Source organism: Macrobrachium rosenbergii, chromosome 5 (genome assembly GCF_040412425.1).
Source record: "Macrobrachium rosenbergii isolate ZJJX-2024 chromosome 5, ASM4041242v1, whole genome shotgun sequence".
Taxonomy (NCBI): Eukaryota; Metazoa; Arthropoda; class Malacostraca; order Decapoda; family Palaemonidae; genus Macrobrachium; species Macrobrachium rosenbergii.
In genome coordinates, this window is record NC_089745.1 from 47,628,994 (window position 1) to 47,646,775 (window position 17,782).

The 17,782-nt window shown below is 36.7% G+C and overlaps 1 long non-coding RNA gene across 2 annotated transcripts in view; it reads right to left on the minus strand.

Annotated features, from left to right (window-relative positions):
• LOC136838762 (uncharacterized) overlaps window positions 1-17,782 on the minus strand; it is a 292,827-nt gene that overhangs the window by 268,273 nt on the left and 6,772 nt on the right. For both annotated transcript variants that reach the window (XR_010853105.1, XR_010853106.1), the window contains exon 2: window positions 14,875-14,943. This is a non-coding gene — a long non-coding RNA (uncharacterized lncRNA). The remainder of the gene's footprint in view (window positions 1-14,874; window positions 14,944-17,782) is intronic.

Below are 17,782 nucleotides of genomic sequence, written 5' to 3' on the forward strand. Positions count from 1 at the left end.
GCCTTTATTGACCTAAAAATTAATGGGAAAAAAAGGGTTAATTTAGAATATCATATGTGTGAAACCTAAAACTCATCGGGTGTTGATCTATGGAAATGTATATAAATGACAGTATACAGCTGTGCTATTATATACGCATATAATTATATATGCATATAAAATTATAATTATAAATACTGTATAGGTATACTACTAACCATGCAATCTTTTTCTTTTACAAAAAAAAAAAAACTAACTAAAAACGTGACCAATCCCCTCAAAAAAATCTTCTCACTACAAAAACCTTCTACTTTTAGGAACAACTGAAATACTAAAACCAAAAATACTGCGAAAAGTGGAACAACAAAATAAAGGGGAGTTTTAGTTGAAAACATAATCCCGCTCATATACGACTTCCGCTAATAAACCCACCTAGGTCGGGAGGGCAGCAATGCCATCCAAGGGAGCCCTGATATTTGCATTTCAATTACGGAGTACACACATGCATCAGGCCGGCTGCACTAATTCATGATCGACAATGCTGGATAAATCACGGTCTCTCCTTTCATGTCGTCCTTGTGTGTGAGGTAATGCCAATACACACACACACATATATATACATATACTGTATATACACATAGATACATATATATATCATATATACTGTATATATTATATATATATATATATATATATATATATATATATATATATATATATATAATATATACAAAGCATGTCATCGCCTCTAAAAGCGTGTGAGGCAAAGGGCCACTGTATTATCCTGTTAACCGTGTATTTCTCGTACTTTAACGAATCATATATATATATATATATATATAGATAGATATATATATATATATTATGTATAAATATATATGTATGTAACAATCTATCTATTTACCTATCTATCTGTATATACACATATGTGAATATATACATATATATATATATATATATATATATATATATATATATATATATATATATATATATATATATATATATATATATATATGTGTGTATGTGTGTGTGTGTGTGTGTATGTGTGTGTGATTATCATCACTGAGTGTATCTGCTCCCACCTGAGTTCGAACCTGTGCCTATTGGCATAGATACAGTAGTAAACAGTCGACGGATTACCTTTATCTAATCCAGGAGACAGGTTCGAATCATGAATGGGGCTTATACATTGATCAATTATAATTCCCCATAGGTTAAGTTATTAAATTGGATATTAAAGGCTATTTGTGGCTTAATATCTGGTTATGCTCTATATATATACAGTTATATACATTTATATACAGTATACATACATATACATATATATACAGTATATATATGTATATATATTATATATATAGTGTAATGTGTGTAGATACACAATATAAAAGGGTAGTTTCTGAGAAACTAAAAATCTGACTTTACTCAATTCGCCTATATACCAAAATACGCATTATTTAAAAATATAATTCTAAATGAAAGGAAAAAATTATTATGAATACCGTCAATGTGACCAGATAAAATCAAAGTTAACAAAGGACTCTCGTAACATTTCTTAACAACAAATGCATAAAAAGCAACAGCAACAACAATAACAAAATCTACAACAAAAGCAACAAAGACAACAGCAATAATATTAATAATTAGTACCCATTTCATCATTATACAATGTCTTTCATTATAACTTTATGACTATAATAATGAATAAACGCACAACAAGAACGAAGAAGCGCATATATTGTCGTATATCCTATTCTAGCAAACATATATCTAATTTAAAAGGCTAATTTAAAAAGGGTTAAGTTCACATCAAGGGTAAAATTAACACTTCTCTCCGATGACTATCCCTAATTAAAACTTTCTCAAACGTCATCTCTTTGGTCCAATTAATCCTGTTCCCCGCTTTTTTTTATTTTCATCTCCTCGTCTCCTGGTTTCACCCCACCTCCCTCTTACCCAGACACTTCCAAAGAGGCCTTTGATATGAACTGTTCGGACAAAGTGTTTGCCGAGACTGTATTTCACTAATAAACACAGGTTGCTGACACACACTTTGTCGGGACTATCATAAGTCAACATCTATTCGCTCAAGCGTATTTACGGCCAGCACTTATATGAACCCTTGAAATACTTAATTACACAAGCAAGAGGGGAACCTTTCACTCCCCTATGAAGAAGCCTTAATAGACGTACATTAAATCCCAATTAGTGAAGCAGTGATTAGATCCATTTCTAAATTCCGTTTGTCCTTGAAAAAAATTGTCCTAAGAAAAGCTATTGATAAAAATAAAAGTAATTACTATTTAAAGTTTCCTAAGAAATCAAGGCATCAGATATAACCGGACAGATACCATATCAGTCATAAAAGATGAATTATGAAAAGAACACATAAGCCTAAATCACGGCACAAATTCGGGTTTCCTACTTATGCTGCTGCACTTTATTTCTCTTACCGAACCTATCACGTTTCCTATATCAAATGACCTAATACCTCTTGCAATATGAATCCTCCACTTCCTTCGTTTCCATCTCCTCCTTGATCCTAAGGGTGTTCCTACACAATAAATATTACTGAGTAATATTCTGGTATTGTCGAAACTACTGAACGTCTTAGGGGAAGGTTGAAGGGCTGTTCAACAATACTGAAGCTATCTTAGAAGTTAAAGTTGACTCAATAGTAGTTGTCCAATCTGAGGGTGGTATTAATAATACAATTTACGTTTCAGCTTATACAACTGTAACACAAACCCTAACCAATATATATAAGTTACTTCTATGGATGCTATGAGAAAAGTGTAAATACTGAGCACAACACTGAACGGTCTGAGGGGCAAATGAATAACTCAATAGTACAGTATAAGACAATCTTAATGACTCAAAAAACTGTATCGTGTAGGGGTCCCATACACCCTCTAATATACCTTCTTATTAACACTCTTATTTTCTATACGACTCAACCATAAACATTCCTAACAATACACCAAAAACCACAAGTTACTGACAACGTAACATTTTCAACAGATTTTCAGTAAATATGAACACGATCCATTATAGGTATGGCCGAAGAAAAAAAAAAAACTCGATAAACACTCCTTTTGCAAAATAATAGGCTTTGAGTGTTACACAAGATTTCCATGCCCCTTATTCCAGAATGCCAGTGAATATGGAAATCCTACAGAAACAACAAAGAAATTTGAAATAACTGCGAAGGAAGGGCTTTCGTTGATATTTAATATGAACAAAGAGAAACAGAATTGTAACAATAATAAAAAAATTTTAATCAAGGTTTCGGAACCTTGCCAATTCTACATCACAAAATAAAAACGAAACAAGTAAAAAATGAGTCGAAGTTTCTTCGGCGCAATCGAATTTTCTGTACAGCGTATAATGCTGTATAAAACTCTCAGCCACGGCCCATCAAACTTTCAGCCACGGCCCGGTAGCGGCCTATAGAGGTAGCAGGCGCACGATCATGGCTAACTTTAACCTTAAATAAGATAAAAACTACTAAGGGTAGAGGGCTGCAATTTAATATATTCAACGATTGGAGGGTGGATGATCAACATACCAATTTGGAGTCCTCTAGCCTCATTAGTTTTTAAGATCTGAGGGCGGACAGAAAAAGTGCGGACGGACAGACAAATAGCCATCTCAACAAATTTTTTTTACAGAAAACTAAAAAAGCAGACAAAATTGACTGTATCAACAACTCATTCAGAAATTACAGCAATCTGCTATCAGAAGCAAACCCAGCATTCATTTCCTACACACTTTCAGTCCTTCCTTCTTGTTTACGTTAAATATGGTTAGTTAAAAACCTCAACTAATCGTTATCATAAGTTTTGCATAAAAAATGGGAAAATGAAATCTGAAACTAAATATTTTCACAACTGTGACAATATTTGGTCACAACTGTAACCTAATAAGGCAGCAACTGAAAAATATAATATCAATATCCAGTAATAATTCACCACCGTGGATAAAATCTAACTGGTGATCAGGATTTTACTACAATTGTGATGTCAATATACAAAGGTCAGAATTTCTACATATTCTTCCATTTGGATCTGAGACTTTGTAATGACAAGTGTATCAAAAAGTGTGAAGAATTTTACTCACGCATTATACATATGTATATGTATATGTATGTATATATATGTGTGTGTGTGTGTGTGTGTATATATATATATATATATATATATATATATATATATATATATATATATATATATATATATATATATATATATATATATATATATATATATATATATATATATATATATATATATAATGTATGTATTTGGGTACCTTACGGAGCTCATCAATGTAGAGGCATTGTTATAATAATTATATAAGTACATGTGTATATATGTATGTATGCATCATTATATATGTGTGTATGTCTGTGTGTGTGTGTGTGTTCTTGCGTATCTTACAGGAGCTCATCAAGGTAGAGGCATAGTTATATAATAATTATAATGCTTATACACCATTCACGGTCAGCACAGAGCAGTTTGTTTGCGAATGTAACAGACACTTCACGCGTCGAAACGTTCCAAGGACGCTATAACGTGTGTGACCTTCGAATTGATTCTCTAAAGAGAGAAACGCTTTGCGAATTGCCACAGTGACACTGCAACAGAGCTCAATTTTCGATGAAACCGAAAGTTTTCTCATCAGAAAAGTTTTTCTGGGCAACTAATCGAGGAACGCTAATTCTGGGACTAATCACACACAACTCCCCGCCAACACATAAACATGGATACCTATTAACGTTTAGTTCGCCTGTTTAATATATATTCATCTTTTTTCACTTTTTTCAAAATAAAAAAAAAAATTTGGTTTTGGGTGTGTCTGGTCCCCCGTAGGAAGGTAGTGTCGGCAGTGCACCTCACATGCCGCACTGTAGGCATTACTAAAGGGTGCTGGCAGTGTCCCTTCGACTCCTAGATGCACCCACTTTTTCGACCTTTACTTCACTTCCATTCTCGCCTCCTTTCTTCAATTTTGCTGTCCAACACATCTAACTGTTACTTCGTAGTGGAATTGTTGCTTGTCTTCCAGCTCCACTTTAGATCTTTGTATTCACTCTCTCTCTCTCTCTCTCTCTCTCTCTCTCTCTCTCTCTCTCTCTCTCTCTCTCTCTCTCTCTCTCTCACACTTCATCGTTTCACTCAAAGTGTCCCAGCTTAAATTTCAAAAATTTCAAAAAATTTTTTTCTCCATCTTTTGAAGGTTTCGTCTTTGTCCAGGCATTTAAAATGTTTTGCTCGGAACACTTTGCATATCCAATTGTTAGCAATACATATAAATGGGGAATAAGGTTACGGCTCTGAGAAATAAAAAATGTCTAGACACATTATTATTATAATATGTCTTAACATATAATAATAATAATAATAATAATAATAATAATAATAATAATAATAATAATAATAATGACTATGAACTTGCGGAATACGGATTCCAGTAGTCTACGACTATCACAAATGACAAATTCCTCTCACGTTGGAACCGCATCCGCCTGTCAAATAATGTTGATTTTTGTGAGTATAAATAATTCTGGATTTTTGGGATAAACTAAAAATAACTGTTACTTCATAAAGCACATTTGCTTGTAAATTATCGTCGCTTCCCGGCAAATTAAAAAGCAAAAACATTTCGTCAGTGATACTTTCATTCTGACAAATAAAAAGAACAAATAAACATGTGACATTTTTAAAAATCGATGTTCGTTTCCAAACCACTAACCATTCTCAGCAATCTCTCTCTCTCTCTCTCTCTCTCTCTCTCTCTCTCTCTCTCTCTCTCTCTCTCTCTCTCTCTCTCTCTCTCTCTCTCTCTCTCTCTCTCTCTCAATTTGTATAGAAATATTACAATCGCTATACAACAAGCTACGGATTTAGTACAGCCCCTGGGTCTCACAGACACAAAAAATAATTTCCCCTTTGTTATCGTCAATCCTAAAACAATTTTTTACAAGGCTTTTCATAATATATTTTAAAAAAAAGCCAAATCCAAAATAGCCCGCAAACTGGCAACCCAAATGTTTCTCAAAGCTGCTAGTTTCAAACAACGGAAGACAAAAAACCTGATCCACAAAATGCACGGTTCTTTACTGCTGGTTAAAAGTTAATCCAGATTACCAAATTCAATTTATTATGCAAAAGCATAAAGCCCGTTTGATTCTGGAAATGCTTTTGCCCATCACGCACCGCTAAATCAGTATGCGTTTGCGGTCCATTTCAATATGACATTTTGAGACTTCACTACCCGGGAGGCAATGGCTCAAAGATTAATATTTGGGAAAAAAAAAAAAACCGTTGTTCGTAAAAACTTTGATAATGACGTTGCTAAACCTTTCCCAAGAGAAAATACCCGCAGCTAAACCTTTCACAAGAAAAAAATAACAGTACCTGAACCCTTCACAAAAGACCAGTAGCTAAACCTTTCACAACAGAAAATATCAGCAGCTAAACCTTTCCCAAGAGAAAATACCAGCACCTAAACCTATCACAAGAGGAAATACCAGCAGCTAAACCTCACAACAGATAATATTAACAGCTAAACTTTTCCCAAGAGAAAATACCAGCAGCTAAACCTTTCCCAGAAGAAAACAGCAGCAGCTAAACCTTTAACAACAGAAAATACCAGTAGCTAAAACTTTCACACCAGAAATTACCAGCAGCTAAATCCCAAGAGAAAATACCAACAGCTCAACCTTTCCCAGAAGAAAATACCAGCAGCTCAATCTTTCACAAGAGAAAATAACAGCAGCAAAACTTTTCCCAAGAGGAAATACCAGCAGCTACACCTCACAACAGAAAATATCAACAGCTTAACCTTTCCCATGAGAAAATACCAGCAGCTAAACCTTTCCCAGAAGAAAATAGCAGCAGCTAAACCTTTCGTAAGAGAAAATACCAACAGCTAAACCTTTCCCAGGAGAAAATAGCAGCAGCTAAACCTTTCACAACAGAAAATATCAGCAGCTAAACCTTTAACAACAGAAAATACCAGTAGCTAAAACTTTCCCAGAAGAAAATAGCAGCAGGTAAACCTTTCATATGAGAAAATACCAGCAGCTAAACCTTTCCCAGAAAAAACTAGCAGCAGGTAAACCTTTCCTAGGAAAAAATACCAGCAGCTAAACCTTTCCCATAAGAAAATTGCAGCAGGTAAACCTTTCATATGAGAAAATACCAGCAGCTAAACCTTTCCCAGGAGAAAATAGCAGCAGTTAAACCTTTCACAACAGAAATTACCAGCAGCTAAATCCCTAGAGTAAATACCAGCAGCTAAACCTTTCATAAGAGAAAATACCAGCAGCTAAAGCTTTCCCAGGAGAAAATAGCAGCAGTTAAATCTTTCACAACAGAAATTACCAGCAGCTAAATCCCAAGAGAAAATACCAGCAGCTAAACCTTTCCCAGGAGAAAATAGCAGCAGGTAAACCTTTCCAAAGAGAAAATACCAGCAGGTAAACCTTTCCAAAGAGAAAATAGCAGCAGGTAAACCTTTCCAAAGAAAAAATACCAGCAGCTAAACCTTTCCCAGAAAAAAATAGCAGCAGGTAAACCTTTCATAAGAGAAAATACCAGCAGGTAAACCTTTCCCATAAGAAAATAGCAGCAGCTAAACCTTTCATATGAGAAAATACCAGCAGCTAAACCTTTCCCAGGAGAAAATAGTACAGTTAAACCTTTCACAACAGAAATTACCAGCAACTAAATCCCAAGAGTGAATACCAGCAGCTAAACCTTTCACAAGAGAAAATACCAGCAGCTAAACCTTCCCCAAGAGAATATACAAGCAGCAAAACCTTTCTCAAGAGAAAATACCAGCAGGTCAACCTTACACAAGAGAAAATAGCAGCAGCTAAGCCTTTCCCAAGAGAAAATAGCAGCAGCAAAATCCTTCCCATGAGAAAATAGCAGCAGCTCAACCTTTCCCAAAATAAAATACTAGCTGCAAAACCTTTCCAGGCACAAAAACTAATGCCACACAGACCTTGATTTGGTAGTGCGAAAGCAGAGGGCTTTCAAAATTAACCCCGGGGAAATTTGGAACTTCCACGGTACAGGAGTTCTCATATAAATTGTTTAATTAAACAAGCGCATCCTGATTAGGAAGAGAGAGAGAGAGAGAGGCCGGAGTAAACAAAATACTCCGTCCTCCTACAAGTTCAGAAGATATAAAGTCGAAGGCCGCTCGTCTACCCTTATAAAAAAAAAGGGGGCCTCTTGGGACAGAGGAAAATACACTCTTGCTCCATATTCTTGAAGTAGTCGATTTACTCCAACCCCCTTTTCAAATGCAAAATAGGTATTTGTGTTTCCGCGCGTCGTTAGGCCCTTTTTCTTAACATGGAACACGGCTGCGTGGTCTAGGTCTCTCTCTCTCTCTTTCTCCGTGAGACAAACTTGCTTGTCATTCTCTTTCAAATAGGGGTAGTACACATTCCGAAGAGAGCGTGAACAGGCAAATGCTTACAAAGCAACATGACTATAATGTGTATGTGAATATTTAACACACCACGTACATACGATAATTTACAATTATATAAAAATTTCAATAAACAATCTTACAAAATTTCAATAAACAATCTTACAGTCTGATCATTTCCCCTCATTCATGAAAAATGTGCGATACGTAAATTAATGTTCATAATCATCTAATTATCTTCAAATTAGTGATTTCATTATAGGTTTTCAATCAGGTGTTTCCCATTTTTCTACTTGATTTATATAACTGTTTTCCATTTAAAGAGATCTATGACAATCTACACAATAGTAGGTGTCCGATTCTCTCTCTCTCTCTCTAGATGAGACCTACGAGACAAGAAGCTGAAGACGGCTGGAGATTCGTGGGACGGAAAGCATAGTAAGACTTGGGGGCGAGATTTCACAGGGGCTCTATTGCCTCGCACTGCACTGTAGAATAGAATATAGAATTTTGGCCAGAGGCCAAGCGCTGGGAACTAACTATACGGTCATTCAGTGCTCAAGGGAAAATTAAGCGTAGAAAGGTTTAAAAGGGGTAACAGGAGGAAAGCCTCGCAGATGCACTACGAAACAATACTAGAAGAGGGCGGAAAGTAGGATGGAAGTAAGAGAATATGAATGGAGGTACAGTAAAAAAGAAAGAAAGGGGTTGCAGATAGGGGCCGAAGGGACGCTGCAAAGAACCTCAAGTAATGCCTACAGATCACCGCATGAAGTGCACTGATAGGACTACCTCCCTATGGGTCACTGCACTATAGAGGGTATATCTACTTTTATAAAAATGGATGTATTTACGTATGTATGTGTGTGTGTGTATGTTCCAGCATAACTCTGAAATACATTGAGCAATTTCAAACAAACTTGGTATATATATGACTTACTATCTAGAAAAGAGTACTGTGGGGGTAAGACATCACTAGCACCAAAGGGCACCAAAGAGGGTGGGGGTGGGAAGGGCTTTCCTTAATGGGGCTGGTTCTACCCGTAGCCTAGTAACTAAATAAATGCTACTTGTTTATCGTACCTCATTTTGGCATACATACGACTTTCTATCTGGAAAGGAATACTGTGTGGGTAAGACATCACTGGCACCAAAGATTGTCACTCAGAGTTTTCCTGAGCAGCGCCGGGAGAGGGAGAGAGAGAGATTTTATCGGTTGTCATTCAGTTTTCCCGGGCAGCGCCGTGTTGGTCAGCTTGTATGTATATATATATATATATATATATATATATATATATATATATATATATATATATATATATATATATATATATATATATATTATATATACATATATACATATATATAACATATACTGTCTACAGTGTAGAATAAACCTGAAAACAAACTCTGCCAGCTCAACTCCAACCAACATTTCCCGTCCAACGTAAATCCAACGAACAAGTGTTTTAGAAAATATTTTCCCCCTTGGGTAACAGGAGAGGAAGGTGACCTCAGGTGTAGGGGGTGGCGGAGAGGAGGAAGAGTACCCGGGGGGTAGAAGACAAGGTGTGGGGGTGGGGGTGGGGCGCTAGTATGGGGGTGGAAGACAACGAAAGTCCCTCCTTGGCGATGAGAGGAAGGAAATATATGCAAGAGCTCAGTGAGAAGGGAGAACTGAGATCAGAAGTGTGTGTGTGTGTGTGTGTGTGTGTGTGTGTAGGGGGAGGGTCTTATGTTGTGATGGAGTGGGTAAGGGTTAGGGAGGGTGGAATAACCAAAGTGGGGGGGATACGCTAGTGAAAGAAGGGAGAAGGGGGAAAGAAAGAGGGGGAGGAGAGAGATAAGGAAGAAATAGAAATTCTCTAACGGTAGGAACAATTTGCGAAAGGGGAGACGCAAGGGATATGGATGACAAAAATAAGAGAGAAAAACTCGAGAAGTAAAAGAGAAGACATGGATAGGATGAAAAAGGGTCGAGGGGGATATGAACAAAGGAAATAGGAGAAAACCAAGAAATTGTTCAGTGTGTGTCTGAATATACCTATAAAAGGACACAAGCAAGTATAAAACTGAACAGGGGACGAAAGATGCCCATCCCCCAACAAAAAATAATTATTGCGAAGGGTTTAATAAGGTAAGATACATTGACGATATAACGGAGGTAAAGATATTATAGGTTACACACTTGAATAAGGCAGTCAAGGTTACACTAATCAAACGACCATATTAATTAATATTACGGTAAAATAAAAATCCGTTTTGATAAAATGTCAAAGCAGAACCATCAACAATTTCAAGATTATATGAAGGCAAGAAATTAAAAGTCTTTAACGTTATTCCTCCAATAACCTGAATAAGTCTCTCCTTTTATCTTTATCTGAGTTTCATTACTCGCATTTTTCACAATTATGAAGAGGGCGCAAAGCGAAAAATATGAATCATAAAATAATTCTTTCTCATTCGCGTCTCTTCAATCAGTCGACTATAATGTTATGGACAAATAATTTACGTTGCAAGCCGTACCAATTTAGACAAGGGTGAACCTAACATTTCTTGGTTTGTTAAAGGACAAAGTACTTTCGACATGGTAAAGGACAAAGTACTTTCAACAGTGGCAATAACCTATTCTTTGTTTACGTAAATTACACCTAAACATCATGGTATACACATACATATAATGTTCACGGAAACTGACGGAAACTTCACTGATTAAGAGTTCATACAGTTTGGCTTTCACTTAACATGGTTAAGGGACTGGTATCGAGTTTTCCCACTCTTATATTTTACAAAACATCCAGTTCAAGTCTTTGTCTGTGTCCCTTACCCTTGATTTTCTAAGCCTTCCCACTGGCCATCGTACTTTCGTTTTCCATACTTGATAGACTAATCCCCTCCAGTTCTCTTTACATGTCCAAACCATTAAAGACCTGCTTATCTTGTTCTACTGTTAACATCAAGTTATCTGTCTACAGCAGCCTTCAGGGGCTTCTTTATCCAAAGCTCACATATTCTTCATCTTATACTAGGCAGGGGTAAGAAACATGAACAATACATGCCTTACATATGATAAAAATTGTATCATAAGCGAATAATAAAAAAACCTGCCTTCGAACAATGAGAGAGAGAGAGAGAGAGAGAGAGAGAGAGAGAGAGAGAGAGAGAGAGAGAGAGAGAGAGAGAGAGAATCAAGTATATAACCTCCTGCACTTAATTTATTAAGAAGGTAAGGGTGTTACGTTGTATAAACTCGGCACTCAATTTGCAAAGCATGTAAGGGGCTTAGTACGATATTGTATAATCTCCTGCACTTGAGTTGCAAAGACTATAAATGGTCTTCTGTTAAAGTAAATTAAAGATACAGCTAAATTTCAGCAAGACTATACTTTCGTTAAATGCCAAGGCTATCATGAAAGCAACCTCTTAGATCTACAAGGGAAACAAATACAGAATGAATACTGGCTGTCGGGAAGCAAGTTCCTATATTAACGAAACCAAAATACTGCACATCTGTTTAAGGCTCAATTTATCAGAATACCTAGAGGAGCCAGAAAGAAGGAAAGATAATCTGTAATTACTGAAAATTGCATCCGCATTTTCAGTATTTTGTTTCTACTCATCTAGAAGCAAATGCCTTTTCAGAATGTAAAATAAAAAATGCACTGAATTTAGGGGACCGTATAACAAGACATCTTTTGGAGAGCAATACAAAAACCGCCTCCAGATCTGTAACCCAACCATCTAGGTTGTTGGGGGAAGTTTTAATGTTTCTGGAGCAAAAGGCAAACTTCACAGGTATCAAGAATAGAAATAAAACTAAATCTATTTAACCATAAAAGCCCTATGAATTGGATGAGTTTTTAATAAGGGTTGGTTAATTGTCTTTCATTAATTGCTGTAGTAATTACATTAAATCCAAAGGTGGGGATATAAAAAAAAAACATTAAATTTCTCATCACCAATCTTAAAATTCAACTGCTTCACAGCATTTCTCAGGCGAGTTTTTGACGATTTAATTGACAACTAGAGTATTCTTTGGATGGAGCCAGTTAAAATTTCTAAGTGTCTCATTCTATTTCTTGATACAATGGGGGTTAGCATTGTGTTATTTAAGTTACCATCTATTTTTTCTCCAGATGCCAAAAAACTTTAGCTTACCTAAGATTAATATATACAAGCAATGTACCGATTTGTATATCCATCATGGGAGGACAATGGTTTGATGTACGAATAAGCTCTCATACAGTGACCTAAATTATGAAAGTGACACCTCCCTGATCAACAGGAGCTAAATCGAAGAATAAAAGAAATACAAATGAATGAGGTTCAAGTGAAAATTTCCATATCAGATCTACTATTCTGAATATTAACACCTGCATCGTGACAATTCCTGTGCTCACTACTGAATTCAACACCAAATAACAAACGATGCCTTAGGTTTACATGATTGTGTACAGCCAATTTTCATTAACAGAAAATCAAATGCAATTGTAACCAATGTTACTGTTACAACTGATCAAAACGTTTTCGGCAACCCCCATGGGAGCAAGGTCAAGATACCTAGCAATAATAATAATAATAATAATAATAATAATAATAATAATAATAATAATAATAATAATAATAATAATAATAATAATAATATAAATAATAATAACCAGAAAATATGTCAGTTCATGAAGTTGTCTAAAACATTACAGTATAATATGACTGTCCGACTGCATATATAAGCACTATATGAACAAGTTAACAGTGTATAAAAGCATTTATTATCATCATTATTATTATTCAGTATATAAAACCTATTCATAAGGAACATGTCCACAGGGGCCACTGACTTGAAATTCAAGCTTCCAAAGAATATGGTGTTCATTAGGAAAAAGTAAGAGGATGTAAAGGGAAACAGAAAAAAAAGAGATACCACTTATCAAAAAAGAAAGAAAAAAAATGAATACATAAAAATGTATCAAAATACAAGAAGAATACTATTAGGGTGGTAGTGCATTGCATTTTCGCTTGAACTCCTTTAGTTCCAATTGCAAAACATCCTCTGGCAGGCTGTTCCACAGTCCAACAGTGTGAGGAATGAAGGACTCTGGAACTGATTAGTTCGACAGCGAGGCACATTTACTGCGTATTGGCGCTGCTGTTCAGGGAGTCTGGTTGTTCTCGGCAGATAAAGGGGATCAAGGATCAATTGTGAATGTGAAAGATCTCTGTTGAAATACAACTTATGAAAAAATGACAAACTAGAGACCATCCGTCGATGGTCCAAGTCATAACTGCTACTATTACGAAATAGGAACCTACCACCACGAACCACTCTATCTGAAAAACATAAATCTCTGGCAGTAGAAGACATCCACACCGGGAACAGTATTCCAGTAAAGAAAGTAAAAATTACCTAAAACAGGTTGCGTTGGTTCTATCACTGTTATAAATATATGAGGCCTTACGAACTATACCTAACTTTTGTGAAGCATTTGCTGAAACTTTCATTAGATGTTTCTTAAAAGTTAGATGTGATTCAGAAGTTACATCTAGAATAGCTAAAGCTTCAGACTCATTCAGCAAAGTTCCATTAACCTGGAGGGGAGGATGGGGTGGGAAATCTGTACGAGATCTGCTAATCATACCTAACCGACTAAACCATTCCCTGATCTGGTCCGTGTCCTGATTGAGGCTGTGGGCAGCTTCATTTCTCATAGTAGAGACTTTACTACACCTACAAGTGTTTCATCATCGGCATACTGAACAATCTTGTTTTCCAGGCCAACAACCATATCACTTGTATAAACTAAAAATAGCAGTGGACCATGAACATTGCCCTGTGGAACTCCAGACACAATAGGTCTTAATTCACTAAAGATCCCGTCCACGGCAACTCGCTGCTGCCTACCTGTAAGGAAATCTGAAGTAATCTTAAAACATATTCCCCCATTCCAAGATTCTGAAGTTTATAAATAAGTGCCTTGTCATTTACTTAATCGAAGGCAGCACTAAAATCTATTTGAATTATTCTGCACTCAAAACCCTTATCAAAGTTCTTGTAAATGGCATGTCAAGTCTAAAAGAGCATCGCCAGGTACCTAACTGCTTCCTGTATGCATACTGACTATCAGCTAACAATCCTATAGATTCCACATACTTATATAGTGGCTTAAAAATAAGTTTTTCAGCAACTTTGGAGAACACAGGGAGAATGGAGATTGGCCTGAAGTTACTGCACTCTGCAGATATGACACTCTTTGGAACAGGCACTGTATTACTAAGTTTGCGTTCATCCACAAAGATACTACATCGACATAAAAATCTAATAAAATTTAAAATACAAGACAATATACTGTACCACTTAACAAAACCTAATGAACATTGCACTGTGAAAGTAAACCCAAAAGCATGTAGAGTCATAGCAAATACATTACTTGAAGCAGTAGTACTCACTTGATCAGAGCAACTCCAAGAAGATGAAGTCAATAATATGATAATTTCACAGCAGGACATATGGCACACCTGTGGGTACAAAAGAAACAATACATCAGAAAATCTAGAACAACCACGTCTATATAAAACATTCAAGCTAATATTATACAGTAGTATATAAGACAGTAACTTAGCCAAAGAAAAAGCACCATAAGCAGTTAACTGCTCATCTATGCTAATTAAAAAATTTAACTGAACAAATGCTACCTGTAAATGAACTCACAGACAGGAGGAACTGTGAGGAAATCCACTAAAAAAAAATACAAAAGTTTCCCAAAACGACAAGCTATCAATAAAAGCTATATAGTAAGGTGTTTCTGCCAATATTTGGAAATATCAAAGTCTGCATAGTTCAGTGTTTAGTGCCCATTACAACTTGAACGAATACTGTAAATCTTACTACTGCATTTAAGTATCAATGATTTCAGAACCGTAGAATATGATTGAAAGTTATAGGTGGTCAAGCAAAAAGCAAACACATTAAGACTGAAGCTCCTCCCCCTTCTAAAGTTGCCAGATGTCGCATTAATTAGCAATATAAGTCCGAAGATTAAAAAAATTGTATCCTCACGTTCCTTGCCGAGTGTGCATCATTATCTATGACCTTTTTCCATGATGTCTAAAAGACTGAAAAATATTTGATAATCTGCTGCTTCCAAAACCCTCATGGAAATAAACCACTAGCAATCTTTCAATGCCACAGCAACTTGCAATTATCTTAGGCATGTAGAACCATAGTGGAAAAACATCAATCATAACAACCTATTGTTGCTTCTCCGCAAGGTTTTAACTGATGTTAACTTCTAGAATTCAAATGCATCCAGACACAATCATATTTATAACTCAGGTACTAAAGTTAGGCAAAATGATGTTTTCATAATAAAACTAATATTGTAATACTTACCTGAACACCTGAATTAGCCCTGGTCACTGACCCAGTCCGAACTATATCCCCATAATTTTACCCACAAAGTGGGTAATTAACTGTCAGCGTTACCAATGCTACAGGAAAAATCTTGTCAAATGAGTTACCTGAGGTACCGTTGACAACGCTGCTGCAAATACCGGCCGACAGAGGCCAACATCCCTAATTGAGTCACTCACTATCAAAAACTGAAGTGGGGAGGACGGTGGGAATCATTCAGGTGTTCAGGTAAGTATTATAATATTAGTTTTATTATGAAAACTTCACGTTGCAATACACTCCCTGAACACCTGAATTAGCGCGATTAACAAAATTTTAATGGAGGTGGGATCAATCTAATTCAGCCCGACCCTGTCAACAGAGAATAAGCAGGGAACTCATTATCGACCTACTATGTGTAAATGTATGTCACCATATCAATCAATGCTTTCTGTGAAGAGACATGCTGGAGGGAGACCCATCTAGGTTGCGGAACGCCCCCTTTTTACAACCACAGAGATGGTAGCTCACTGATCTGCTCTGCATAGGATATCTGTTTAGTCATACACTCACCATATCAATCAATACTTTTGGTGAAGAGACATGCTGGAGAGTACTTTGATCGTCAGTCAGGTCATTACTGTCTCGGTCCGTTGACCTCCCATGTGGCTCTTCAGAACCTCTCATGCATGGAGGAGTACGATGAACCTCCTATGTGGCTATTCAGAGCCTCTCATGTATGGAGGAGTACGATGAACCTCCCATGTGGCTATTCAGGGCCTCTCATGTATGTACGGGAATAAAGCAGTGTGCCGAGCCGCTGATCCTCCGGATAATGCCCGACGATCAACGAGTGAAGAAGTATCTCTGTGCCGACAAAAGAGCCTAGCCTACTAGAGAACCCCCTTGGACTCTCGTAGGGAAATTATCAAAGACTAAGATACTTAAAAACGTACTAAACCTAAGTTCATGTCATTATACTATTACTGCTGTCTAAGATTCTAAAAACTTTTAGGAATTCCTCTATCTGGTTAACCTAAGAAACTCCGCACTAAGAGAATACCACCTCAGCTAAATGAATGTACCCTACATAATAGAGTTAGCCGCTACACACGGACTACGAGAATAACCCTCCAACGAGGTGAATTGAACGTCTCTTAAGTAAGAGGAAGTAAACATCGAGAAGGACTTCCAAGTAGCTGCCTCCAGAACAGAAGACACTGAACAATTCCTTAGAAAGGAAGATGAAGTGGCCACATTCCGAAAGTCCGAATACTGTGCGCTCGGGGGAATACAGAGCTTGAAGACGACAAAGAAGAACCCTGAGAAGCCTGGGAAATCATCTCCCTCAGAAAGTAACTAATCGCATTCTTTGACAGTGGATGAGGAGGATTCCACGGAGAGACGAGAAGTGTACGCGGACGGAGTTTCTCAGCCTTTGATAAACAGACTTTTAATACTCGCACTGGACACAAGGACATCTCCGCTGGATCACCGGTAACGAACTCTTGCCGATGAAGAACCCTAAACGAACAAGGCAGGGGGTTAACCTCTGGCTCCGACTTCGCCACGAATTCTGGAAGAAGAGACAAATACATATCATTTCCCACCTGGGAACCAGCCTAGAAACTGCCTAAAGCTCACCCACCTTTCTCGCTGTAGTTAAAGCCGTAAGAAAAAATCACCTTCTTAATCAGTTGTTTTAACGTTACAACTTCCGACAAATCCCACGGAGGAGCCCGAGTCAGCAAGACAGGACGTTTACTCTTAAAGGAATGTAATAAATCATGGATGATCTTACTACTAGAAATTTTCAGGAAGATGGAAACTACGTTGAGCAGTAGCCAGCAATTGCCAAATATGATAGAACCTTGACTTTCCGAAGGAATAAAAGAAAATCAGCTATTTTGGCTAGGGAAGGTCAAGAGATGGAATGATCTTCCTTACGACACCAACTTCTATAGT